This window comes from Plectropomus leopardus, chromosome 10 (genome assembly GCF_026936395.1).
Source record: "Plectropomus leopardus strain MGB_pleo_1.0 chromosome 10, ASM2693639v1, whole genome shotgun sequence".
Lineage (NCBI taxonomy): Eukaryota > Metazoa > Chordata > Actinopteri > Perciformes > Serranidae > Plectropomus > Plectropomus leopardus.
Window position 1 is genome coordinate 27,787,023 of NC_142185.1, and position 26,584 is coordinate 27,813,606.

Below are 26,584 nucleotides of genomic sequence, written 5' to 3' on the forward strand. Positions count from 1 at the left end.
GAAAAATCTCAAATTTTGACCCGTCCTAAAAATGGCTGAAAACCGCTTATTATAGCTTGTAGAGACGCGTTATAGTATATAAAGTTGAAATGAAGGCCAAAAAGGAGCCCAAAAGTCATAATTTTATCATGTCAAAAAAATGGTCAACAAGGCAATAGTATAGTATGGCGAAAAATCTCAAATTTTGACCTGTCCTAAAAGTTTCCGAAAGCCATTTATTATAGCTTACAGAGACGAGTCTTTTCCGTTCAACTAGAGAATTCCAGGTTTAACACAAAATGACCCGCCTTTCTTCAAAATGATGACCCAGAAAATTAAATTACAGTTTTTGAAATTCTCCTTTATTTTTATCCAACAATTACACAGGGATCAGGATTATGCTTAACAAAATTAATTAAAAGATTTCAAATTGTTGACCACTATGTCACCCATTATGAAAGTAACAATTAAAATACATCAATATTACCTACCTCTTCACACAGAAAAACAGGAGACCACTGGTAAAAAGAAAAGTTAACTGTTTCTCCCCTAAGACACAGTTAGACTGTCAGTTTGAATTGAAAACAAATATTTACGTTATGTTTCAAAATCTCAGAAGGCACTGTTACAAACTAACACATTCAAAATCACAGGAATTGCTTTGGATGCCAGGAAGACGGCGCCGGTGTGACAACTCTTGCAGCGTCCTTTAAAAATCTTCGCTTTAAGTCCTTCAGCCAACCATGAGCCAAGCCACATTACGAACTCGGTCCAATTTGCAGCACAACACAAAAGACTTGCACTACAACACAGAGGACAGACGCAGAGACGGAGACAGGGACAAACAGCAATACGTTAAAAACAAACGTATAGTAACAATAAGACAATTTAACATCCATTCACAGTGAAATGACTCAAATTCATAACAGCATCATGGTGTACAAAGTGGAAATTAAATCCAAAAAAGAGCCCAAATGTCATAATTTAGCATGTCAAAAAAATGGCCAATAAGGCAATAGTATAGTATGGCGAAAAATCTCAAATTTTGACCCGTCTTAAAAATTGCTGAAAACCAATTATTATAGCTTGTAGAGACGTGTTATAGTATACAAACTGGAAATGAAGGCCAAAAAAGAGCCAAAAAGTCATAATTTTAGCATGTTAAAAAAATGGCCAAGAAGGCAATAGTATAGTATGGCGAAAAATCTCAAATTTTGACCCGTCCTAAAAATGGCTAAAAACCACTTATTATAACTTGTAGTGATGTGTTATAGTATACAAAGTGGAAATGAAGGCCAAAATGGAGCCAAAAAGTCATAATTTAGTATGTCGAAAAAATGGCCAACAAGGCAATAGTATAGTATGGCGAAAAATCTCAAATTTTGACCCGTCCTAAAAATGGCTGAAAACCACTTATTATAACTTGTCGAGACGCGTTATAGTATACAAAGTGGAAATGAAGGCCAAAAAAGAGCCCAAAAGTCATAATTTTATCATGTCAAAAAAATGGCCAACAAGGCAATAGTATAGTATGGCGAAAAATCTCAAATTTTGACCCGTCCTAAAAATGGCTGAAAACCGCTTATTATAGCTTGTAGAGATGCGTTATAGTATACAAAGTTGAAATGAAGGCCAAAAAGGAGCCCAAAAGTCATAATTTTATCATGTCAAAAAAATGGTCAACAAGGCAATAGTATAGTATGGCGAAAAATCTCAAATTTTGACCCGTCCTAAAAATGGCTGAAAACCACTTATTATAACTTGTAGAGACGCGTTATAGTATACAAAGTGGAAATGAAGGCCAAAAAAGAGCCCAAAAGTCATAATTTTATCATGTCAAAAAAATGACCAACAAGGCAATAGTATAGTATGGCGAAAAATCTCAAATTTTGACCCGTCCTAAAAATGGCTGAAAACCGCTTATTGTAGCTTGTAGAGATGCGTTATACTATCCAAAGTTGAAATGAAGGCCAAAAAGGAGCCCAAAAGTCATAATTTTATCATGTCAAAAAAATGGTCAACAAGGCAATAGTATAGTATGGCTAAAAATCTCAAATTTTGACCCGTCCTAAAAATGGCTGAAAACCACTTATTATAACTTGTAGAGACGCGTTATAGTATACAAAGTGGAAATGAAGGCCAAAAAAGAGCCCAAAAGTCATAATTTTATCATGTCAAAAAAATGGCCAACAAGGCAATAGTATAGTATGGCGAAAAATCTCAAATTTTGACCCGTCCTAAAAATGGCTGAAAACCGCTTATTATAGCTTGTAGAGACGCGTTATACTATCCAAAGTTGAAATGAAGGCCAAAAAGGAGCCCAAAAGTCATAATTTTATCATGTCAAAAAAATGGTCAACAAGGCAATAGTATAGTATGGCGAAAAATCTCAAATTTTGACCCGTCCTAAAAATGGCTGAAAACCACTTATTATAGCTTGTAGAGGCGCGTTATACTATCCAAAGTTGAAATGAAGGCCAAAAAAGAGCCCAAAAGTCATAATTTTATCATGTCAAAAAAATGGCCAACAAGGCAATAGTATAGTATGGCGAAAAATCTCAAATTTTGACCCGTCCTAAAAATGGCTGAAAACCACTTATTATAACTTGTAGAGACGCGTTATAGTATACAAAGTTGAAATGAAGGCCAAAAAAGAGCCCAAAAGTCATAATTTTATCATGTCAAAAAAATGGCCAACAAGGCAATAGTATAGTATGGCGAAAAATCTCAAATTTTGACCCGTCCTAAAAATGGCTGAAAACCGCTTATTATAGCTTGTAGAGACGCGTTATACTATCCAAAGTTGAAATGAAGGCCAAAAAGGAGCCCAAAAGTCATAATTTTATCATGTCAAAAAAATGGCCAACAAGGCAATAGTATAGTATGGCGAAAAATCTCAAATTTTGACCCGTCCTAAAAATGGCTGAAAACCGCTTATTATAGCTTGTAGAGGCGCGTTATACTATCCAAAGTTGAAATGAAGGCCAAAAAGGAGCCCAAAAGTCATAATTTTATCATGTCAAAAAAATGGCCAACAAGGCAATAGTATAGTATGGCGAAAAATCTCAAATTTTGACCCGTCCTAAAAATGGCTGAAAACCGCTTATTATAGCTTGTAGAGACGCGTTATACTATCCAAAGTTGAAATGAAGGCCAAAAAGGAGCCCAAAAGTCATAATTTTATCATGTCAAAAAAATGGTCAACAAGGCAATAGTATAGTATGGCGAAAAATCTCAAATTTTGACCCGTCCTAAAAATGGCTGAAAACCACTTATTATAACTTGTAGAGACGCGTTATAGTATACAAAGTTGAAATGAAGGCCAAAAAACAGCCAAAAAGTCATAATTTTATCATGTCAAAAAAATGGCCAACAAGGCAATAGTATAGTATGGCGAAAAATCTCAAATTTTGACCCGTCCTAAAAATGGCTGAAAACCGCTTATTATAGCTTGTAGAGACGCGTTATACTATCCAAAGTTGAAATGAAGGCCAAAAAGGAGCCCAAAAGTCATAATTTTATCATGTCAAAAAAATGGCCAACAAGGCAATAGTATAGTATGGCGAAAAATCTCAAATTTTGACCCGTCCTAAAAATGGCTGAAAACCGCTTATTATAGCTTGTAGAGACGCGTTATACTATCCAAAGTTGAAATGAAGGCCAAAAAGGAGCCCAAAAGTCATAATTTTATCATGTCAAAAAAATGGCCAACAAGGCAATAGTATAGTATGGCGAAAAATCTCAAATTTTGACCCGTCCTAAAAATGGCTGAAAACCACTTATTATAACTTGTAGAGACGCGTTATAGTATACAAAGTGGAAATGAAGGCCAAAAAAGAGCCCAAAAGTCATAATTTTATCATGTCAAAAAAATGGCCAACAAGGCAATAGTATAGTATGGCGAAAAATCTCAAATTTTGACCCGTCCTAAAAATGGCTGAAAACCGCTTATTATAGCTTGTAGAGACGCGTTATACTATCCAAAGTTGAAATGAAGGCCAAAAAGGAGCCCAAAAGTCATAATTTTATCATGTCAAAAAAATGGCCAACAAGGCAATAGTATAGTATGGCGAAAAATCTCAAATTTTGACCCGTCCTAAAAATGGCTGAAAACCACTTATTATAACTTGTAGAGACGCGTTATAGTATACAAAGTGGAAATGAATGCCAAAAAAGAGCCCAAAAGTCATAATTTTATCATGTCAAAAAAATGGCCAACAAGGCAATAGTATAGTATGGCGAAAAATCTCAAATTTTGACCCGTCCTAAAAATGGCTGAAAACCGCTTATTATACCTTGTAGAGGCGTGTTCTACTATCCAAAGTTGAAATGAAGGCCAAAAAGGAGCCCAAAAGTCATAATTTTATCATGTCAAAAAAATGGCCAACAAGGCAATAGTATAGTATGGCGAAAAATCTCAAATTTTGACCCGTCCTAAAAATGGCTGAAAACCGCTGATTATAGCTTGTAGAGACGCGTTCTACTATCCAAAGTTGAAATGAAGGCCAAAAAGGAGCCCAAAAGTCATAATTTTATCATGTCGAAAAAATGGCCAACAAGGCAATAGTATAGTATGGCGAAAAATCTCAAATTTTGACCCCTCCTAAAAACGGCTGAAAACCACCTATTATAGCTTGTAGAGACGCGTTATAGTATACAAAGTGGACATCAAGGCCAAAAAGGAGTCCAAAAGTCATAATTTAGGATGTCAAAAAAAATTGCCAAGAAGGCAATAGTATAGTATGGCGAAAAATCTAAAATTTTGACCCGTCCTGAAAATGGCTGAAAACCACTTATTATAGCTTGTAGAGACGCGTTATACTATCCAAAGTTGAAATGAAGGCCAAAAAAGTGCCAAAAAGTCATAATTTTAGCTTGTTAAAAAAATGGCCAAGAAGGCAATAGTATAGTATGGCGAAAAATCTCAAATTTTGACCCATCCTAAAAATGGCTGAAAACCACTTATTATAACTTGGAGAGATTCACCATAGAATGCAAAGTTTGAATAAAGGCCAAAAAATAGCCAAAAAGTCATCATCTTAGCATGTTGAAAAACTGCCAAAAAGGCAATAGTATAGTATGGCGAAAAATCTCAAATTTTGACCCGTCCTAAAAATGGCTGAAAACCAACTATTATAGCTTGTAGAGATGCGTTATAGTATACAAAGATGAAATGAAGGCCGGAAAAGAGCCAAAAAGTCATAATTTAGTATGTCGAAAAAATGGCCAAAAAGTCAATAGTACAGTATGGCGAAAAATCTCAAATTTTGACCCGTCTTAAAAATGGCTGAAAACCACTTATTATAGCTTGTAGAGACGCATTATCGTATACAAAGTTGAAATGAAGGCCAAAAAAGAGCCAAAAAGTCATAATTTAGTATGTCGAAAAAATGGCCAAAAAGGCAATAGTATAGTATGGCGAAAAATCTAAAATTTTGACCCGTCCTAAAAATGGCTGAAAACCACTCATTATAGCTTGTAGAGACGTGTTATACTACCAAAAGTGGAAATGAAGGCCAAGAAAGAGGCCAAAAGTCATAATTTTGCATGTCAGAAAACTGGCAAAAAGGCAATACTATAGCATGACGGATCTTAAATTTTGACCCGTCCTAAAAATGGCTGAAAACCAATTATTGTAGCTTGTACAGACACGTTATAGTATACAGAGTGGAAATGAAGGCTAAAAAAGATCCAAAAAGTAATAATTTAGCGTGTCGAAAAAATGGTCAATAAGGCAATAGTATAGTATGGTAAAAAATCTCAAATTTTGATCCCTCCTAAAAATGGCTGAAAACCACATACTATAACTTGTAGAGATTCAGTATAGTATGCAAAGTCTGAATAAAGGCCGAAAAATAGCCAAAAAGTCATTATCTTAGCATGTTGAAAAATGGCCAGCAAGACAATAGTATAGTATGGCGAAAAATCACAACTTTTGACCCATCCTAAAAATGGCTGAAAACCGCTTATTATAGCTTGTAGAGACGCGTTATAGTATACAATGAGGAAATGAATGCCAAAAAAGAGCCAAAAAGTCATAATTTAGTATGTCGAAAAAATGGTCAACAAGGCAATAGTATAGTATGGCGAAAAATCTCAAATTTTGACCCATCCTAAAAATGGCTGAAAACCACATACTATAACTTGTGGAGATTCACTATAGTATGCAAAGTTTGAATAAAGGCCAAAAAATAGCCAAAAAGTCATCATCTTAGCATGTTGAAAAATGGCCAGCAAGACAATAGTATAGTATGGCGAAAAATCTCAAATTTTGACACGTCCTAAAAATGGCTGAAAACCGCTTATTATAGCTTGTAGAGACACGTTATAGTATACAAAGTGGAAATGAAGGCCAAAAAAGAGCCAAAAAGTCATAATTTTATCATGTCAAAAAAATGGCCAAAAAGGCAATAGTATAGTATGGCGAAAAATCTCAAATTTTGACCCGTCCTAAAAATGGCTGAAAACCGCTTATTATAGCTTGTAGAGATGCGTTATACTATCCAAAGTTGAAATGAAGGCCAAAAAGGAGCCCAAAAGTCATAATTTTATCATGTCAAAAAAATGGTCAACAAGGCAATAGTATAGTATGGCTAAAAATCTCAAATTTTGACCCGTCCTAAAAATGGCTGAAAACCACTTATTATAGCTTGTAGAGACACGTTATAGTATACAAAGTGGAAATGAAGGCCAAAAAAGAGCCCAAAAGTCATAATTTTATCATGTCAAAAAAATGGCCAACAAGGCAATAGTATAGTATGGCGAAAAATCTCAAATTTTGATCCGTCCTAAAAATGGCTGAAAACCACTTATTATAACTTGTAGAGACGCGTTATAGTATACAAAGTGGAAATGAATGCCAAAAAAGAGCCCAAAAGTCATAATTTTATCATGTCAAAAAAAATGGCCAACAAGGCAATAGTATAGTATGGCGAAAAATCTCAAATTTTGACCCGTCCTAAAAATGGCTGAAAACCGCTTATTATAGCTTGTAGAGGCGCGTTATACTATCCAAAGTTGAAATGAAGGCCAAAAAGGAGCCCAAAAGTCATAATTTTATCATGTCAAAAAAATGGTCAACAAGGCAATAGTATAGTATGGCGAAAAATCTCAAATTTTGACCCGTCCTAAAAATGGCTGAAAACCGCTTATTATAGCTTGTAGAGACGTTGTTATACTATCCAAAGTTGAAATGAACGCCAAAGAGGAGCCCAAAAGTCATAATTTTATCATGTCAAAAAAATGGTCAACAAGGCAATAGTATAGTATGGCGAAAAATCTCAAATTTTGACCCGTCCTAAAAATGGCTGAAAACCACTTATTATAACTTGTAGAGACGCGTTATAGTATACAAAGTGGAAATGAAGGCCAAAAAAGAGCCCAAAAGTCATAATTTTATCATGTCAAAAAAATGGCCAACAAGGCAATAGTATAGTATGGCGAAAAATCTCAAATTTTGACCCGTCCTAAAAATGGCTGAAAACCGCTGATTATAGCTTGTAGAGACACGTTATAGTATACAAAGTTGAAATGAAGGCCAAAAAGGAGCCCAAAAGTCATAATTTTATCATGTCAAAAAAATGGTCAACAAGGCAATAGTATAGTATGGCGAAAAATCTCAAATTTTGACCCGTCCTAAAAATGGCTGAAAACCACTTATTATAGCTTGTAGAGACGTTATACTATCCAAAGTTGAAAGAAAGCCAAAAAAGGAGCCCAAAAGTCATAATTTTATCATGTCAAAAAATGGTCAACAAGGCAATAGTATAGTATGGCGAAAAATCTCAAATTTTGACCCATCCTAAAAATGGCTGAAAACCACTTATTAGAACTTGTAGAGACGCGTTATAGTATACAAAGTGGAAATGAAGGCCAAAAAAGAGCCCAAAAGTCATAATTTTATCATGTCAAAAAATGGCCAACAAAGGCAATAGTATAGTATGGTGAAAAATCTCAAATTTTGACCCGTCCTAAAAATGGCTGAAAACCGCTTATTATACCTTGTAGAGGCGCGTTATACTATCCAAAGTTGAAATGAAGGCCAAAAAGGAGCCCAAAAGTCATAATTTTATCATGTCAAAAAAATGGCCAACAAGGCAATAGTATAGTATGGCGAAAAATCTCAAATTTTGACCCGTCCTAAAAATGGCTGAAAACCACTTATTATAACTTGTAGAGACGCGTTATAGTATACAAAGTGGAAATGAAGGCCAAAAAAGAGCCCAAAAGTCATAATTTTATCATGTCAAAAAAATGGCCAACAAGGCAATAGTATAGTATGGCGAAAAATCTCAAATTTTGACCCGTCCTAAAAATGGCTGAAAACCACTTATTATAGCTTGTAGAGACGCGTTATAGTATACAAAGTGGAAATGAAGGCCAAAAAAGAGCCCAAAAGTCATAATTTTATCATGTCAAAAAAATGGCCAACAAGGCAATAGTATAGTATGGCGAAAAATCTCAAATTTTGACCCGTCCTAAAATGGCTGAAAACCACTTATTATAACTTGTAGAGATGCGTTATAGTATACAAAGTGGAAATGAAGGCCAAAAAAGAGCCCAAAAGTCATAATTTTATCATGTCAAAAAAATGGCCAACAAGGCAATAGTATAGTATGGCGAAAAATCTCAAATTTTGACACGTCCTAAAAATGGCTGAAAACCGCTTATTATAGCTTGTAGAGACGCGTTATACTATCCAAAGTTGAAATGAAGGCCAAAAAGGAGCCCAAAAGTCATAATTTTATCATGTCAAAAAAATGGCCAACAAGGCAATAGTATAGTATGGCGAAAAATCTCAAATTTTGACCCGTCCTAAAAATGGCTGAAAACCGCTTATTATAGCTTGTAGAGGCGCGTTATACTATCCAAAGTTGAAATGAAGGCCAAAAAGGAGCCCAAAAGTCATAATTTTATCATGTCAAAAAAATGGTCAACAAGGCAATAGTATAGTATGGCGAAAAATCTCAAATTTTGACCCGTCCTAAAAATGGCTGAAAACCGCTTATGATAGCTTGTAGAGACGCATTATACTATCCAAAGTTGAAATGAAGGCCAAAAAGGAGCCCAAAAGTCATAATTTTATCATGTCAAAAAAATGGCCAACAAGGCAATAGTATAGTATGGCGAAAAATCTCAAATTTTGACCCGTCCTAAAAATGGCTGAAAACCGCTGATTTTAGCTTGTAGAGACGCGTTCTACTATCCAAAGTTGAAATGAAGGCCAAAAAGGAGCCCAAAAGTCATGATTTTATCATGTCAAAAAAATGGTCAACAAGGCAATAGTATAGTATGGCTAAAAATCTCAAATTTTGACCCGTCCTAAAAATGGCTGAAAACCACTTATTATAACTTGTAGAGACGCGTTATAGTATACAAAGTGGAAATGAAGGCCAAAAAGGAGCCCAAAAATCATAATTTTATCATGTCAAAAAAATGGCCAACAAGGCAATAGTATAGTATGGCGAAAAATCTCAAATTTTGACCCGTCCTAAAAATGGCTGAAAACCGCTTATTATAGCTTGTAGAGACACGTTATAGTATACAAAGTTGAAATGAAGGCCAAAAAGGAGCCCAAAAGTCATAATTTTATCATGTCAAAAAAATGGTCAACAAGGCAATAGTATAGTATGGCGAAAAATCTCAAATTTTGACCCGTCCTAAAAATGGCTGAAAACCACTTATTATAGCTTGTAGAGGCGCGTTGTACTATCCAAAGTTGAAATGAAGGCCAAAAAGGAGCCCAAAAGTCATAATTTTATCATGTCGAAAAAATGGCCAACAAGGCAATAGTATAGTATGGCGAAAAATCTCAAATTTTGACCCGTCCTAAAAATGGCTGAAAACCGCTTATTATAGCTTGTAGAGACGCGTTATACTATCCAAAGTTGAAATGAAGGCCAAAAAGGAGCCCAAAAGTCATAATTTTATCATGTCGAAAAAATGGCCAACAAGGCAATAGTATAGTATGGCGAAAAATCTCAAATTTTGACCCGTCCTAAAAATGGCTGAAAACCGCTTATTATAGCTTGTAGAGACGCGTTATACTATCCAAAGTTGAAATGAAGGCCAAAAAGGAGCCCAAAAGTCATAATTTAGTATGTCGAAAAAATGGCCAAAAAGGCAATAGTATAGTATGGCGAAAAATCTCAAATTTTGACCCGTCCAAAAAGAGGCTGAAAACCACATATTTTACCTTGCCGAGACGCGTTATAGCATACAAAGTGGAAATGAAGGCCAAAAAAGAGGCCAAAAGTAATAATTTAGCATGTCGAAAAAATGGCCAAAAAGGCAATAGTACAGTATGGCGAAAAATCTCAAATTTTGACCCGTCCTAAAAATGGCTGAAAACCACTTATTATAGCTTGTAGAGACGCGTTATACTATCCCAAGTTGAAATGAAGGCCAAAAAGGAGCCCAAAAGTCAGAATTTAGCATGTCATAAAAATGGCTAAAAAGGCAATAGTATAGTATGCCAAAAAATCTCAAATTTTGACCCGTCTTAAAATTAGCTGAAAAACACGTATTATAGTTTGTAGAGATGCGTTATAGTATGCAAAGTTTGAATGAAGGCCAAAAAAGAGCCCAAAAGTCATCATCTTAGCATGTCGAAAAATGACCAAAAAGGCAGTAGTATAGTATGGCGAAAAATCTCAAATTTTGACCCGGCCTAAAAATGGTTGAAAACCACATATTATAGCTGCTCGAGATGTACTATAGTATACAAAGTGGAAATGAAGGCTGAAAAAAAGAGCCAAAAAGTCATAATTTAGCATGTAGAAAAATGACCAAAAAGGCAATAGTATAGTATGGCGAAAAATCTCAAATTTTGACCCATCCTAAAAATGGCTGAAAACTACATATTACAGCGTGTAGAGACGCATTATAGGATACAAAGTGGAAATGAAGGCCAAAAAAGAGCCCAAAATTCATAATTTTAGCATGTTTAAAAAATGGCCAAAAAGGCAATAGTATAGTATGGCGAAAAATCTCAAATTTTGACCCGTCCTAAAAATGGCTTAAAAACACTTATTATAGCTTGTAGAGACGCGTTATAGGATACAAAGTGGAAATGAAGGCCAAAAAGGAGCCCAAAAGTCATAATTTAGCGTGTCGGAAAACTGGCCCAAAAGGAAATAGTATAGTATGGCGAAAAATCTCAAATTTTGACCCATCCTAAAACTTGCTGAAAACCACTCATTATAGCCTGTACAGACGAGTTTTAGTATACAAAGTGGAAATGAAGGCCAAAAAGGAGCCCAAAAGTCATAATTTTGCATGTCTGAAAACTGCCAAAAAGGCAATAGTATAGTATGGCACAAAATCTCAAATTTTGACATTTTTCAAAATAGCCGAAAACTGTGTGTTATAGCTTGTAATCATGCGTCATAGTAGACAAAGTGGAAATTAAAATCCAAAAAAGATCCCAAATGTCATAATTTAGCATGTTAAAAAAAGGGCTGAAGCAACATAGAATGGAATGCTGGCACTCGTCATATTATAGCATGTCTTTCACAATTGCACCAAGACACTATATACTATAAAATGTCTTCCGCATTAGCACAACAAAGTCATGCTACTACGTCTTGTCCAAACCAGCCTAAACAAAGTCATAGTATTGCATGGCTCAACAAAGCCTAAAAAGTCATACTTTGTCGTCCAACATAGCACCCAAAATATCATAATATAGAATTTTGTTCAAAATAACAACAAAAAGTCATACTATAGCTTGTCGGCCAAAATAGCACAAGAAGTCATACTTTGGCATGTCATCCAAAATAGCACGAAAGAGTCACTTGGGGGCTCAGGTACGAGTTCAAACAGAAGAGGGAAATCGGGTAAGAACGGTCGAGCTGTTCAATTTTTCTTAGTTTCAGGTTAAACCTTATGGTGTCTGGTCAGTGGACTGAAATGTCAGACTTACTCTTGTGGCGTGAGGAGTCGTAGGAGGATGAGGAGGTAGTGAACTCTGAGCATCTCAGAAAACCAGAGAAGGCAAGAAGAAGCATGGATTCGAGGGTCGAGTCAATGGAAGGGGTCAAGTACCCTGCACGGAGAGTTTGGATCCAACGAATGAAGACGTCTGCTGTCAGGGGTAAACATTGACAAAGTTAATACCACTGAGGTGAACTTGGATGGTGGATGTTCTAATATTGGGAACTGAATGAGTTTGAGTGATGAAGCTAGTTGGGGAAATTGTGCCAATAGAAAGAAATGGTAGGTTGTGCAAGGCATGGAACATTTTAAAGTAATGCCAACCTGTGTAGTATGATAATGGAGTTTTGGGAGCTTGATTGTTGAGGATTTCTTGTTGTGATGCAGTGACCAGGTGGTGAAGCTAGGGGTTCAGATGAAGATGATGGCTAAAAACAGAGGGATTGGCGTTGGATAGGGGTCCGATCTGCTGCCAAGGATTTGAATTTCTGAAATGAGAAACAGAGGGAGAGGGAGTCAGCGATGGAGTTTCTGTAACCAAGGATGTGGGTGGCTGAGTTGTTAAGTTATTGTGAGCCACCCTTATTGATGATGCCAACGATGATACGGTTATCTGAATTCATGAGAATGACCGTCTTGGACCACTCATGCTCCCAGAGAAGGACAGCAACAACAATGGGTTACAGTTTGTACAGGGCAGAGGAAAGAGAAAGAGAGGACAGTTAGGGTGGCCAGGCTGACGCAGACCATCTACTGCCATAGTAACAGTCGAAATCTGGTGTGGCTTCAGTATATAGTTGAATGTGGTTGGGCTGAGTTACACAATCTTTGTAAAACAAAATGCAAGTGCAAGAATCTCTATTGGGATATTTGCGTGCCTGCCTTTATGGTGTCCAGCAACTTCACCAGCTATGTTTCCTCATGTTTCTGTGCGGGCCCACCACCTGTGTTTGTGTGCCTTGGTGTCACCTGCCAATTGTTCACGAGCGTTGTCTGCGTGCTCTATGTGGTCAGCAACATGAGAGAAGCTGTTTCCGTCCCTGTCAAAAGCGTTTGTGTGACTTTACTTTGTGTGTTGCTCTGCTATCCGTTGTGTGGAGTTTTTGGTGGGGTCGGTGTGGGGTGCTGAATAAGCGGGATGCCACGCTGAGTGGGCACATGCCCCAGAAAGTGCCAGAGGACAATCAACACTGTTGCCAGAACACACACACACACACACACACACACACACACACACACACACACACACACACACACACACACACACACACACACACACACACACACACACACACACACTCACACTTGCCCTCTCTCTCTTGCTCTCCCTGTCTTTCTCCTTTTCCTGTCTGTATCTTTTCCCACTATCCCTCCTTCCTTCTTTTTGCCTGCGGCAAGACAGCTGTGTCCATCAGGCCGTGAGGCCCGTGACATCGGTCGCACACTAAGAGCCCACTAAGATCATGGCAGCTCTTCTGGCTGTTTGTGCAGGGAGGAGATGTGCAGAGGCTCCCTCATGACCCTCATGCAAACAGAGAACAGTCAGTTTGTCTCAGTGATTTAAAGAAAAGAAAAACACAATCTTTCTCTCTTAGTTATTATTTACCATATAACTGTTACCTCAGAGTTAATGTTGAATGTATATATTGATATCACACTTTGCACTTTTTAAAAAACATTTAAGATGAGAGATTGTGATTAGGTTTATAAAAACAGATCCATGACTTGCTTTCACTGAGAAAGCCTGTTATTTTTTGCATAATGTCATTACTTGAAAACTTAAAATTGGTTAAAAAAAAAAAAAAGCATTTACGGCTTAAAAAGTAGAGCAATAGTGAACTATAATTATAATTAGATGGATAATTCAGTCAATACAGACACTGAAGAAAGATTTTCTTTCATTCATTTTCAGTTTGCAGGCCTCACTACACTCTATTAAATCCTTTTATGTGGCGCTGGCAGCCACAGAAGTACCAGTGTTTTGAATGGTTCCACAATAATGAGTGGACCATCATAGTAGCCTCTGAATGAGATCCATTATGATTTCATGGCTGGTTGGGCAGAGTTTTAACTGTGTGCTCTTTAAAAAGGTGCTGTCTGCTTCACTTAGAATTACCTGAATCCTTTTATTTCATGAAACACATGGAGGATGTTAAAAGAAGAAATTACTACAAAGATAAATCACTCACTTAGTGTCACAGCAATTTTTTAAAGACAGGCCTCGAATAGAAGATTTTTTGTACATCTTATTGATGCGAGCCAGATTGGTATTAATAAAATTACTATCACACAGGGTATGGCAGGCATAACTGATATTTTATCATGTCATGTTATTATAGATGGAAAAAATATATAGTCATTCAATTAGGGAGCAAAACTGATTTCTAATATAAAATTCATTTCAAAACCAGCACTAATAAGGTCTAAATTCTGTTTTAGATGCACTTATACAACATTTTTTATTTTAAATTAACTAAATTAAGAGTGTAACTACAATAGTGCCACAATACCCTCTCTGTGGTGTAGTATTCACTGTAGGGCTTAAAAATATACTTAAACAATGAAGGTTGTCCAAGTTTGTCGCTTATCTGCTTTAACCTGTAATCAGTGATTAATGCGGGGCGTTTACTTGCTAAAATTTAAAAGTATTTCCAAGACATTTGAGCTACTGAATTATCAAAAGATTTTATAAAAAGGTGACGTTTTATAATGTAATATCTTTTCATTTAGTTAAATCTGTATTTTAAATTTTAAAAGGATGTCGCCTTGATCTCCCAGTTAACAGTGTTACACTATTTTCTTTCTCATGTAATGCATTTGGATTTTGTTTCTGCTTTTGCCCCTTTGCCAATAGTTTTCGTGTTCAAATTACAGTACTCCTGCTGTTGGTAATCCATTACCGACAGCCATGTGGAGCTGTATTTATAGTAAAAATATTGTCACAAATTGCCACAGCTGCTCCAATTCACTTAATGTCAAGCTTTAAGGAGCAGCTAAAAGCTTTGCTCCAACAGCTCCGAGTCTTTGAAGTCAGGGAACTGGATATCCCCTCAGATCTGGAACACAGTCTCAGAATAAACACTGTGGTCTGGAGGTTAACTCGCAGAGCACTATATAGCCTGAATGCTGAAATCCATACGGCTTCAATGAGGGTGCCTCTCTCCCCGCCTCACCCTTCATTCACTCACTGCTCTCTTTCTTTCTTTCTCTCCCTCGCTCGGCCGCTTTTGTAACTTTGTGCGCTGCGGCAACGTGTGCTCCCTCTCGCTCTATCTTTCTCCCTCTTCATCTTTCTTTCTCTTGTCCTCTTTTTCTTGTCCCTTTTCACATGCAGAGGTCCATTTGAGCAGAGGAGCTGTGCTCTCTTTGACCTGCGCTTGTCAGTGTTAATTGTATGGGTTTAATTACAAAAACACATTTAGCACGTTGAAAGGGGTTTAAGTTAAATCCTTCCTCTTCAGACCAAACCGCTAGGATTTAGATGTGGCAGGGCTGTATCAGCTATCCGAGTCAGATTAGATGTTGCCTCTTATCTTACCACAGCCTGTCTTTTGAGCCGCCTTTTATTCAGCTGTCTGTCTGAGGCTTTTTGCAGGCTGCTTAGATGCTCTTAGCAAGGCAGCTTGATTTGCATGATGACTCCACTCACTGCTTCCTTAAAGAATGATTTGGTGTCCCTTTTTTGTAGGTTAATTATTAAATCAACTGCAAAAACAAAGAGGAAGAGCCAAGTTGTGGAAGTGGTCACATTTTTTTACTTTTCTAAAATTACTAAAAAATATATTTTAAGTGATGAGATTTTAATATGGTACAAATGCAAAAATGATTAAATATGCATTGATTAATTTTGCTAAATTTAGTGCATTTATTTAGAAGTGACATATTTGCAAGAAGAATTCCAGCTGTTAAAATATCCAGATTTAAATAATGTTATCTGTAGATGAAACATGTTAAAATTCACACACAGATTTTAAGATTTTTTTTAAATGCATGATATTAAGATTTTAGGGTTTAATCCTTAATTTATAATGTAAAATGTCTGTGGCAATATCTTTAGAAATAGATAATGACATAATTCTGCGACACAGACACGTCCAGACTTAATTCATTTGATTCCAGTCCATTGTGAGGCAGCCAGTGAAGCTCTGTTTAATCACAAGGATTTGTCATGTGATTGACGGACTGTTGACAGCAGTATTGGGGCAGTATTTAGCAAGGTCTCAGGACCCCCATGGCTAAAGTGAATTTTATGGAGACACTGGTGGGTCGCTGGCATAACAAGAAGTCAGGCCGCTTTTTAAAGCTGATGCAAATGAAGGTATTTCATGTTGACATCTCACCGTCTGGGGTGTGATAGTTGATCACTTTGTGCATGGTGAGAAAAAACAAACGTGTATGCAAGGCCAAACCTACTGCATAGTCTGTGCAAGTGTGTGTGAGTGTGTGTGTGTGGTTACACCCACCAGTGTCCCTCTGTGTGTCCCGGAGCAGAGTAGAGTATATTAACAGACCTAATTTACAATGTATGGACTCTGCCGACTGGAACATTTGGAGTTATGAGATAGTTAAGCGCTTGGCTAACAATGCTTGCGTAGAAAATGGGGCCAATGACTGGTGGTCATCTTGTGTGTCTCTAATTATGAATTATTGCTGTGGAGATTTTTAAAGTGAGAAAAATGCCTAAATGGCTCAGAGAATTAATTTGTGAGAAAATTATTAAAGGTGAGTTAGTGAGTTGTAATTATTAATGTGCACATAATGTAATTTTAAATACTTTAATTTGACATAATGTCACATTAATTTAATTAAAAATGTTTGTTATTATTTCTATTTCTATTCCCTGAAGTTTAATGCGTATTTGGTCACATTTTATCCCTTTAAAGGTTTTGAAATTGACAGTAAATGTCCTTTTCAAATATTTAAGATTTTTTTTTTTTTTTGCTTTTTCAGCATTCTATTTCAAGAGAATAAACTTGCCCCTAATATATTAAATTTAGATTTCTATGATTAATTTTTAAAAAAAGAAAATTATCTACAGAAAGTGAAACATTTTCATTAAGGCTCCGTGGATTATACTTAAGATATTTCCTAAAATATTGTATTGAAATAATTTCTGAACGGTGATTACACTGTGTTTTAATTATTTTTTAAGAAAAAAAATTTAAAATTTAATGCTGCAATTTGCAATTCTTAAGATGAATAGCCACTAGTTGTCTGTAAGGCAGTAGACATATAACAATTAAGAAGTCTCAATGAGAATATGTTCAAGACAAGTTAAAGTCAAGTGAGAACTAAACATCAATTGCATTACACATGTAACAGTTAAAAAGTCTCACTTGTATAAAACACACGAAAGTCTCAGTTAAATTGTGTTAAAGCAAAATAAAAGTCAACTGGAAAAACTGAACATCATAGCATATAAAATTAAGTCATATAAGTCCTATAAGTCAAATAGTCCTCAACAATTTTGTATTTGTCCACATACGCAATGTAATTCATTATCTACATTTTTAACTTAGATTTTTACATTTTTAAAACTAAGGAATTTGTGATCATGATGAACACATATTTCACATATCAGGTGTTGAGACTGACCTGCAGTAATAGCTCATTCACTCACACCACTATAAAAAAGCTAAAGCCAAATGTTATTTAAATCTCCATGACATGCATTGATGTTTTATCTTTGACCTCTAGCCTGCTCTTTGACTGTTACACATTTCTGCCTGTGCAGGCAAAATGTAAAAAAAAATATTCTGTAGAGACTTTTTTTCTCTCTGCAGTCCTGAGGTCATGGTTTTGTGGGCAGCACTGCCTCTAGTTGTAACATTGAGAACTGCAGTCCTGACATTGTGTCATACAGTTTTTAAAGGTAAGATTTTTTTGTTTAAAGTTATTACAGATTTAATTTGAATTTATGCTGGTACCTTTAAAGTACTGAAGAATCTTAATTTTCTTGTAATTTAACTATATTTCCATTTCCCTAAATATGTGATATTGTTGCGCAGGCAGCTGGCGTCTCCTGCAGTTAAAAAAAAAAAAAAAAAAAAGCATAAGTCTTGACTCACATAAGTGATTTCAAATTTCCAATGAAAGGATAAAAATGAGAATGAATGAATTGCAGCTCTGAGCTTTAATTGCTTTTTCATGATCCAGCAATCCTGCAGGAAAATGCAGCGTAAAAAAGCCCAATTAGAGTCTTTTCACTTTGTGCTGGAGACAGCAGGGTTCAGGCTGATTGTCTTTCTCTGCTAGTTGCTCTGCTCCAGAAGGTGATACTGGGTTGGACCCCTGTTACCCTCCGAGCCTTCTGTTAAATTTGGCAGAAAAAACGCCGGGGCTCAAGGAAGAACAAAGGCACGCCGGTTTTTCACCACAGAACCCAGAAAAAGAATCCCTGAAGAATGGATTAATTTGGTCTAATCGAGGAGACCCATTCCATGCTTACTCTAGCAATGAGAGCTATTGGAGCAAGCAGGAAGCAGCTCTCCTTATTAAACTGCCTGAAATGGCTCGGAAGTTCTTTAGCATGCTCCCTCTATACAGCAGATGCTCTGCATTAATTGGTCTATGAAGGCCTGACCTGGGGTTTTGGGCAAGGGGTTTAAGAAGCATATTTAGTATTTGCTATAACCTGGCGGACATGATGTGTGCCCACGAGGGCCGTATTTCATGATATTATACAGTTCTTAATGTTGCGTGTGCTACGGGGAGCTGGTGTTTGGGAGGTAATGTTTTAACAGCAGGTAAGTCCTAAACACCATTCATCAGAGGCCTGCTCTCTCCCCTTATCCGGCCACAGCCATGACTGATGGGCCTGTCTTTTGTATGAATGTTTAGCACAGTGGAAAGCCATATGCCACTGGCACCGACTACTGCCCAACACCTCATACTGTAGCAGCGGTGCAGAGAAGGAGAGGAAGAAAGTCAGAGAGAAAATGAGAGTTCAAAAGTAGAAATACAAGCAGGAGAGAAACTAAGTAACCCTATAACAGGTCAACAGCTCAAAGACTGGCAGCAGAGAGACGTTGTACCAAAAGATTAAAAACTCGTGTACTCAACAGATTAAATGAGGTGGAATAAATCCACGACTCTGCAACAATAATGGTAAAAAATGCAATCCAAAAAAATATATATATATAGTCCTTTTAGGGATCTCATTTCTAAATGTATAGTCCTGTTTTGACTTCCATGCATAAATTTATAGTCCTGTTTGGACACTTATGTGTGAGTACACACCAGGTTTTTTTTAATGGTATATATTCTGTGGGAAAATGAGTCTCTGTATGGCATTAACTTAATTGTGTTTTAGTACTTGTTTTCATAGCAGTTATTTGATCCAGTTTGAGGTGTACTCCTCATAGTGGTACTTCATCAGCCCACTCTGGGAAACAGACAAACTCTGAGCCGGTGACCTAGTGTTGTGGATGGACATGTGGATTTAGCCCAGTCTAGCAACAATGGTATTCTGGACCACTACATGTAGATCACTACCTGTTTGTTTTTTGGAGAATAAGAAGGGGATTTATAGGTTTTGAGTACCTATTTCTTTGGCTGTGAATACAGCACTTAAAAATATTTTCATTCCCCTAACTCTATAACCTAACCCTAACCCTCACAGCGTCTAATTCTGTGGTACTTAAATGGGCAAAACCAAAGTACAACAGAGAAAACCGTACAGCACGAGTGCATGTATACATACACTCAACTACACACATTAATAGTGGTAGAGATGTATTTTTAATAAGAGAAGCGGTGGTGGGAGGTGAGAGGGGAGGTGGTGCTGGGCTGGTCCATCTGTCCCAAGCAGCCTCTCTCCCAGTGCTGCTGCCGCCCCCTCGTGAGAGAAGCACAGCTGTTACTGGAAAGCCCTACTGTCCAGAAAAGGGCCCTGCACTCCTCCCCTCCCACCCCTCCATCCCCTCTGTCCCTCCACCTCTCCGCCCAAAACGCCCCTGCAAGAGGATGAAACGAACCAGCGAGCCCAGCCACTGTGCAGTCAGCCTGCGCGTCTGCAATTTCAAACCTCTTTAGATCATTTTTCATGCTCACCAGAAATGAATAATGCACACATTAACTGGTGCCAGTTAATAAATTTCCGTCTCACTGCACTATATTTTTCAATAAGGGTCTAGCTGCTTCGTTTTGTTTTGCAAAACAGCCTCAGAAGGCTCCTGCTGCAAATTATCCCAGCCCGCCCCCCCACCACCTCTTTTCATCCACAGCCAGAGAGCTTTAGCTTGACTTAAGAAGTGATAAAAATGATCATAAATCGGCTTAAATTTTCACAGTTGCACGCAAATGTCAGCGAGTATATTAGCCTTTTTTTTTGTGACATCCATGAGCATTTAGTGCTTTTCTCAGCTGAAGATAATACACCACAACATTTTTCACAAGAGTGCATCCTCAACATTCAGCCCCCAGGGCACCGCTACATAGAAACAGAATCAATCTTGGGGAACTTCCAGGCTTTGTAAGGGAGCCAAATTGGCAGACGATGTCCGTTATATCAGTTCAGCAAAGCCCTGGCTAGCATCTGGCCACACTGGACGTTTTATAGCCCATCTCTAACTATTAATCATTGGCCGCGACATCACAGACTCTCAAGAGGGTGGCTGGATGCTCCGTTACAGCGCTGAAAATGCCAGGGCATGTAGACGCGACGGTCCCAATACCCACTGACAGTAGCCCTCCTTAAAATGACAGAGTGCATCCGAGCCAGACGGACAGAGTGGTGTCAGGGAAGCGCTGTGACAGGCGAGGGGACCCTTTCCGAAAATGCCACCGTGCCCTAGTGGCCTACAGTGTTGCAGTGCACTGGTAGTATCTGTTCTGAGGTCGTGTCATGTAATATGATCTAGATGAAGCGGACAGGGTGGGTCCCTCTCCGGGACGTGGACGGGGTGTCAGACAAGCTGCTCCTCTAATAAGGGCTGCCATTCTAATGATCACTCAGTCAGCCTAACCTCTGACCCCTACTGTTATAAGAAACAGAGGGAGGGGCAGGCTGGGATGGTGGGAAGGACTGCGGGTTCAAATGCGCAGTATTTACATCAATTAGACAGGCAAGATGGAGGTGCCCATCAGAGCCCATTAGGATTGTTGTGGTTTCGGGTGGGGGGGAGCGGGAGGGAGGGAGGGACGTACAGAGGCCCAGCGGACACATCACAGGACTGCCCTTGATCACATCCTGTCACATTGATGAGAACTCTGTCAAAGCCACTCGTACACATGTACAGTATGTTTGCGACTGCGCTCCAAGCTGCCACGTCGGCTCCCAGTCCAAATTAACCTCAGAGAGGTTTTCTTGACAATGCGGCTAAAATTTAAATTCAAAACTGTTCTTGCAATCACTCAGTTCTGGGGTGACCATTGCGTGCTCCCTCCGCTGCTTCATTTAATGGACATTTTTATTGTCGCAGTTTGGATAAGCCCTGTGTTGCTTTATTTTGTTGGGGGTGGTGGCGGCTGTTGGTGCTTATCAGATGCAAAATAGCACACCTGCTGTTCCAAAACACCCTCCGTGGGTTCAAATTAGTGCTCCCCTGCTTCTTGTTCTTCTGTTGAATATGCTGCCGCAACAAAGGGATGACAATGTTTTTTTTTTTCTTTTTGGTAACGAGTTTGTTGAATTACAGATTTTTAGCTGTGAACAATCAAAAACGCGGATCTCCCGAATCCCATTGATTACGATGATCAAAACTCATCAGTGTGATTAATAGAACACAATAAAGAACCCCTCCTGAGAGCTGATTTCATTATATCGTTGTGACGGAGCATCCAAGCAGGTAAAAGGTGTACAGTGGAAACCCGGAGAACAAGGAGAGGACTTCATAAGGCTGTAGTATCCCATCTTTTATTAATGTCACTCCCTAGGACAGCAGGTTTTTGTCAGTCAGAATGGATAATGAAGATGTTGGCGGGGTCGGTGAATCCATCCCTTTAATACTCACATATTTTATGATAATGAAAGGTATTCAAAGAATGATTATGATAAAAGTGGGATCCCCCACTGATGTGCCAGCACAGCTGTGCAGCTAGACAGTCAGCTGCAGGCACCCAATGAAAGGATCACACGGAAAGTAAAGAAAGGATCCATAAAGCCAATAGCTGATGGTTTTCGGAGCCAACCGTACATCAGCTTCACTGCGTGTTACGCCGCATGACGAAAAATAATATGAGGGAAGAGCTTTCAGTCTCGAATGTCACTATCCAAACCTTTTTGATCTTATTCTGCCTGCATTCGCTCCATAGCATGAAGTCTTTTCACCATACTGACCTTTACATGAGTCTTGTTGAAACAGGTTTCATCTCTAACCAAACAATACTTTGACCGCGCCGCACATATAGGCTATTTGTTGTGCTTCCAGCCATATCTAACACAGACTCTGAACATCAAAGCAGCAAAAATAAAAACAAGAGTTGAGTAACAAGGAAATTTCATCATGTGATATTAGTTGCATATTTAGGAGGTCGCGGACAGAGGACGTCGATGGTCGTGTGTGCCGTGGCACCCCCCGACGTGCGTATCAGTAACATCTCCCGAGCATCAAAGCATCAACTGGTGTATTGTACTGTATGTGTAAACAAACTTTGCAAAGCCATACCAGCCCGCCAGAGCTTCAAAAGTTCCCTGCAAGCTGTAGGAAGCAGGTGAAAAAATAGAAGTGTGTTGAACTTTGACCCCGGGTGCACACTTGTTGACTGATGTTTCACACTGGGGTCGCCTTTTCCCTCAGCAGCATTCTTCCAAGACTGAGTGTGTGCGAGTATGGTATGTGTGTGCGCGCATGCATAGTCCCCGGGGAGATCATCCCCGTCTCCCTTTGAAGGCTCTGCGCTATAGAGCTGTTTTCATACAGCACCGGCCATGGGTTTCCTGTCTCGGCTGACCCCTTGTCTCCTCGCGGACACTTCAGAAAAACTTCCCGGCGCAAACACCTTTCTCCCATTAACTACAGAGGCTTCAGGACGCAAAGGGGGTTTTTGAACCTCAGAGTGCCACGCCACTCAGGAACAAAGAGACAGGCATTAAAAAACAAACATGATAACCACATTAGCCCACCAGTGGTCAGCACAAACCAGCTGATGCCTCTCAGGGACACTCAGTGTGCTGCAGGGACACTTAACGTGCTTTGCTTAGAGGTCATTTTTGCAAAATGACAGGAGGCCAAAGGCCAGTCACAGCGGCCTCACATATGTTTATTGGATTTTAGGACATTTCAATGATTTTTGGACATTTCAGTGATTTTAGAATGTTTCTAGAATTTTGGAACATTTCAAGGATTTTGATGTGTTTCTAGGATTTTAGGATGTTTCTGGGACTTAAGGACATTTCTAGAACTTAAGGATGTTTCTAGGATTTTAGGACATTTCTTGCATTTTAAGATGTTTATAGGATTTTAGGATGTCACTCCCTTTTTTTAGATTTTTCTAGGATTTTAGGACATTTCTCAGATTTTAAATGTTTCTAGGATTTTAGGAGATTTTTAGGGTTTTGGGAGATTTCAAGATGTTTCTAGGAGTTCACAACAGGGGCTTAGCTTGTACATTAGTTAGGATGTTTCTCTGATTTTGGTACATTTCTGTGATTGTAGAACATCTTTAAGGTTTTAGGACATTTCTTAGATTTTAAGATGTTTCTAGGAGTTCACAACAAGGGCTTAGCCCGTACATTTGTTGGGGGTGTGGTGGATACTATTGTTTTGATAAATAAGCTCTATTTTGATGCTGTTCTATGCACTCCTGTACCTTATGTATACTAAGAGTACAAAAACAATGCACACGAGTGTGAATTACTTTATTTTTTTAGTGAATTAGAAAATGGTTTGGGGGGACACCTAGTCACAAGTTCAGTATCACTGGTGTGCTTTGTTTTTCCTGCTTGAATAAAGACTACATTTTGTCATGCAGATTTCAAGTCCAAGCTGTAGCCGCCTGCCTGACTGCAGTTGCTGTGGAGTGATAAAAGGGTTGGTCACCTGCATTTTTTTTCTTTTTCACACTAAGAGCCATTTAATCTAATACTTATTTCTCCCAACCCAAAGGTGAATACTTGCTGACACTAGACTAAAAGAAGGAGGAAAAACTGTGCCAAAATGCCACCTACGAGAGCCAGAACAAAGGAACAAGAGCGAGATGCCACGCCGCCGCACTCCACCTCCACAACAGAAAACAACAAAATGATTCTCGGCACCATCGCTTCACTGAAGGTGGATATTAACTCTATAAAGCAAAACATCTGTGCCACCATAGATGCCTGGATTATGGTGGTAACAACTACACTCCCAGCAGAATTTTTTTCTCAACAAGCCATAACCGAGGTCGCCATCAACTGGCTACAAGCTACGACTGAAACTCACAGCGCTATTCTGACAGAAAAGCACAACACACACATCAGACCTAACCACTGATCCACTTTGATCTCTCTAGATGTCACCTTTAAAATGTGGGAGAATGCTGGGATACAAACACTATTGGATTCGTATATTGACAGTGAATTTGCTTCATTTCACCAATTTGTTGACAGATTCAGATAAGAGACTATGTTCGAAAATGTGTATCATTTTATGAGACTATACCTGACTCCACTTTGAGATCCATTGCTCAGCTCCCAGTACAGACCCCTCGCATGATATCTTCTCTCTTAACAGCTCTGCAGGATCTAAAGGTGGATACTTCTCGTATCAGAGAGAAAAGGGAAAAAGAATTTAAATATTAGGATTACAGAGGAACAATGGAATCAACGTGTAAAACAGATAAATGCTCTGTTGCAATTTAAAATAGTACATTGGTTGCTCATTCCCAAATCTAAGATAAGTAAAAGGTCCCCTCTGATTCCTCTCTGTGCGACAAGTGTCTGTGGAAGCCACTTTAATTTACTGTTATTTATTTTGAAGATTCAGATATACTGCCGCAACATTTTCCATATAATTTCAGAAATTCTTAATTCAAGAATTGAGCCTGAGCCGTAAACTATTACTTTTGATATTTCTGACACATCAAACATTTTTACATTGACTCAAAGATGACTCATCAACTACTTTCTCATGTCAGCTAAAAAATGCTTGCTAAGATTGTGGAACGGGTAGCACCTACCCTGATGTTAAAATGTGGCTTAAGGATCTTGTTAGTTCTTTTGAGCTGGAGAGAATAAGATTTATAAGAAATAGCAGGTGAAATTATTTAATGTGACATTGTTCAGTATTTGGAGAAAACAGTGTACTGCCATTTGATGATTTTTGCTATCACCTGGTTGTAGGGTAATTTGATTTACTATTGGGGTGTCCCGGATGGGTGAGTTGTGGGTTTTGGTTCCCTTCCCTTTTTTTTTCTTTTTCTCATCTTATTTTTATTTTTATTGTTTTGTAATTTAAAAAATCCTGGAGTAGAGCGGTGTCTGAACTGGCTATGTAAATGCACTAGTCATATTCATTATGCATTTGTATATTTATCAGTGATTTCTGTTTTTGTATGTTTGCTAACAATCTGTGCAAATTAAATAAATTGCTTAAATTAACAGTACATGAGAATCACAGAATGAATCATAATGAGGTTTAAATTTCTGGATTTCTGGCTCTCACTGTTAAATAAAGTAAGAAACATAATCATCTTAAAATGTATATATGACTGTCAACAAGAAGCAAGAAACTTCAGCAGAAAAATGTTAGATGCCGCAGGCCAGACTCGATCCTGCGCCACTGCAAAACACTCGTGATGACAAGGCGAAAACTCTAACAGGTAAACTAAACACCAGGATACACTGTACATGACTTTACCACTATAAATATTTTTGATCAAAGACTACAACTGTTGTTTAGTGGTTATATAAATACGATATACACAAACAGACAAACAAAATCCTGCACATTTGAATGCTAAAACATATCAGTAGCCTCTAATATTGAAAACTTGACTGATATAAGAGTCGGACGAAAACGGATTGATATTTGCCTGACGTCACTGATTTTGCCAAGAATTTCCTTTTCCTATGACTTAGTTAATTATCGGCCGAACTCATATATCAGTCGGTTTCCGACAGACGTCACTGCCGATACTGAAAAAAACAAGAACTGGGAAATCCGACCGATATATGAGTTTGGCCGATAATTAATTCCAAGAAATTAGCTGATTAATCTCCTGACTCATATAACAGTCTGTTTTAAACATTGGACAGTACTGACATGTTTTCATATTCAAATGTACAGAATTGTGTCTGTTTGTGTTGTGTTTACATAACAACTGAATAAAGACTGATATTTTGTTATTAAAGATATAAAGTATTTATACCAGAGAACAAAATAAAATGTGGTTTTAGCTCACCAAGTTGAGAAAACAACCTGAAATTATTATTCTTTTGCAGCAGTGTAGGTTCCAGTCCAGCTTGCGATCCTTACTGAATTTCCCCTGCCCATAACGTTGTCAATTATCGGCCGAACTCATATATCAGTCGGTTTCCGACAGACGTCACTGCCGATACTGAAAAAAACAAGAACTGGGAAATCCGACCGATATATGAGTTTGGCCGATAATTAATTCCAAGAAATTAGCTGATTAATCTCCTGACTCATATAGCAGTCTGTTTTAAACATTGGACAGTACTGACATGTTTTAATATTCAAATGTGCAGAATTGTGTCTGTTTATTTGTGTTGTGTTTACATAACAACTGA

At 38.0% G+C, this 26,584-nt stretch overlaps 1 protein-coding gene and 1 long non-coding RNA gene across 2 annotated transcripts in view; one reads left to right on the forward strand and one right to left on the reverse strand.

The window, feature by feature from the left end:
• Positions 1-24,508, forward strand: part of LOC148188541 (uncharacterized) — a 188,276-nt gene extending 163,768 nt beyond the window's left edge. The window contains exons 14-15 of the mRNA XM_088083484.1: positions 23,827-23,885; positions 23,961-24,508. The gene's annotated coding sequence lies outside the window, so the exon portion shown is untranslated. The remainder of the gene's footprint in view (positions 1-23,826; positions 23,886-23,960) is intronic.
• LOC121949295 (uncharacterized) lies at positions 329-24,633 on the reverse strand. The gene is made up of 4 exons (XR_015777681.1): positions 24,495-24,633; positions 12,238-12,401; positions 11,903-12,064; positions 329-781 (listed from the first exon to the last, which is right to left on the reverse strand). It is a non-coding gene; the product is annotated as an uncharacterized LOC121949295 (long non-coding RNA).
• Positions 24,634-26,584: the final 1,951 nt, after the last annotated feature.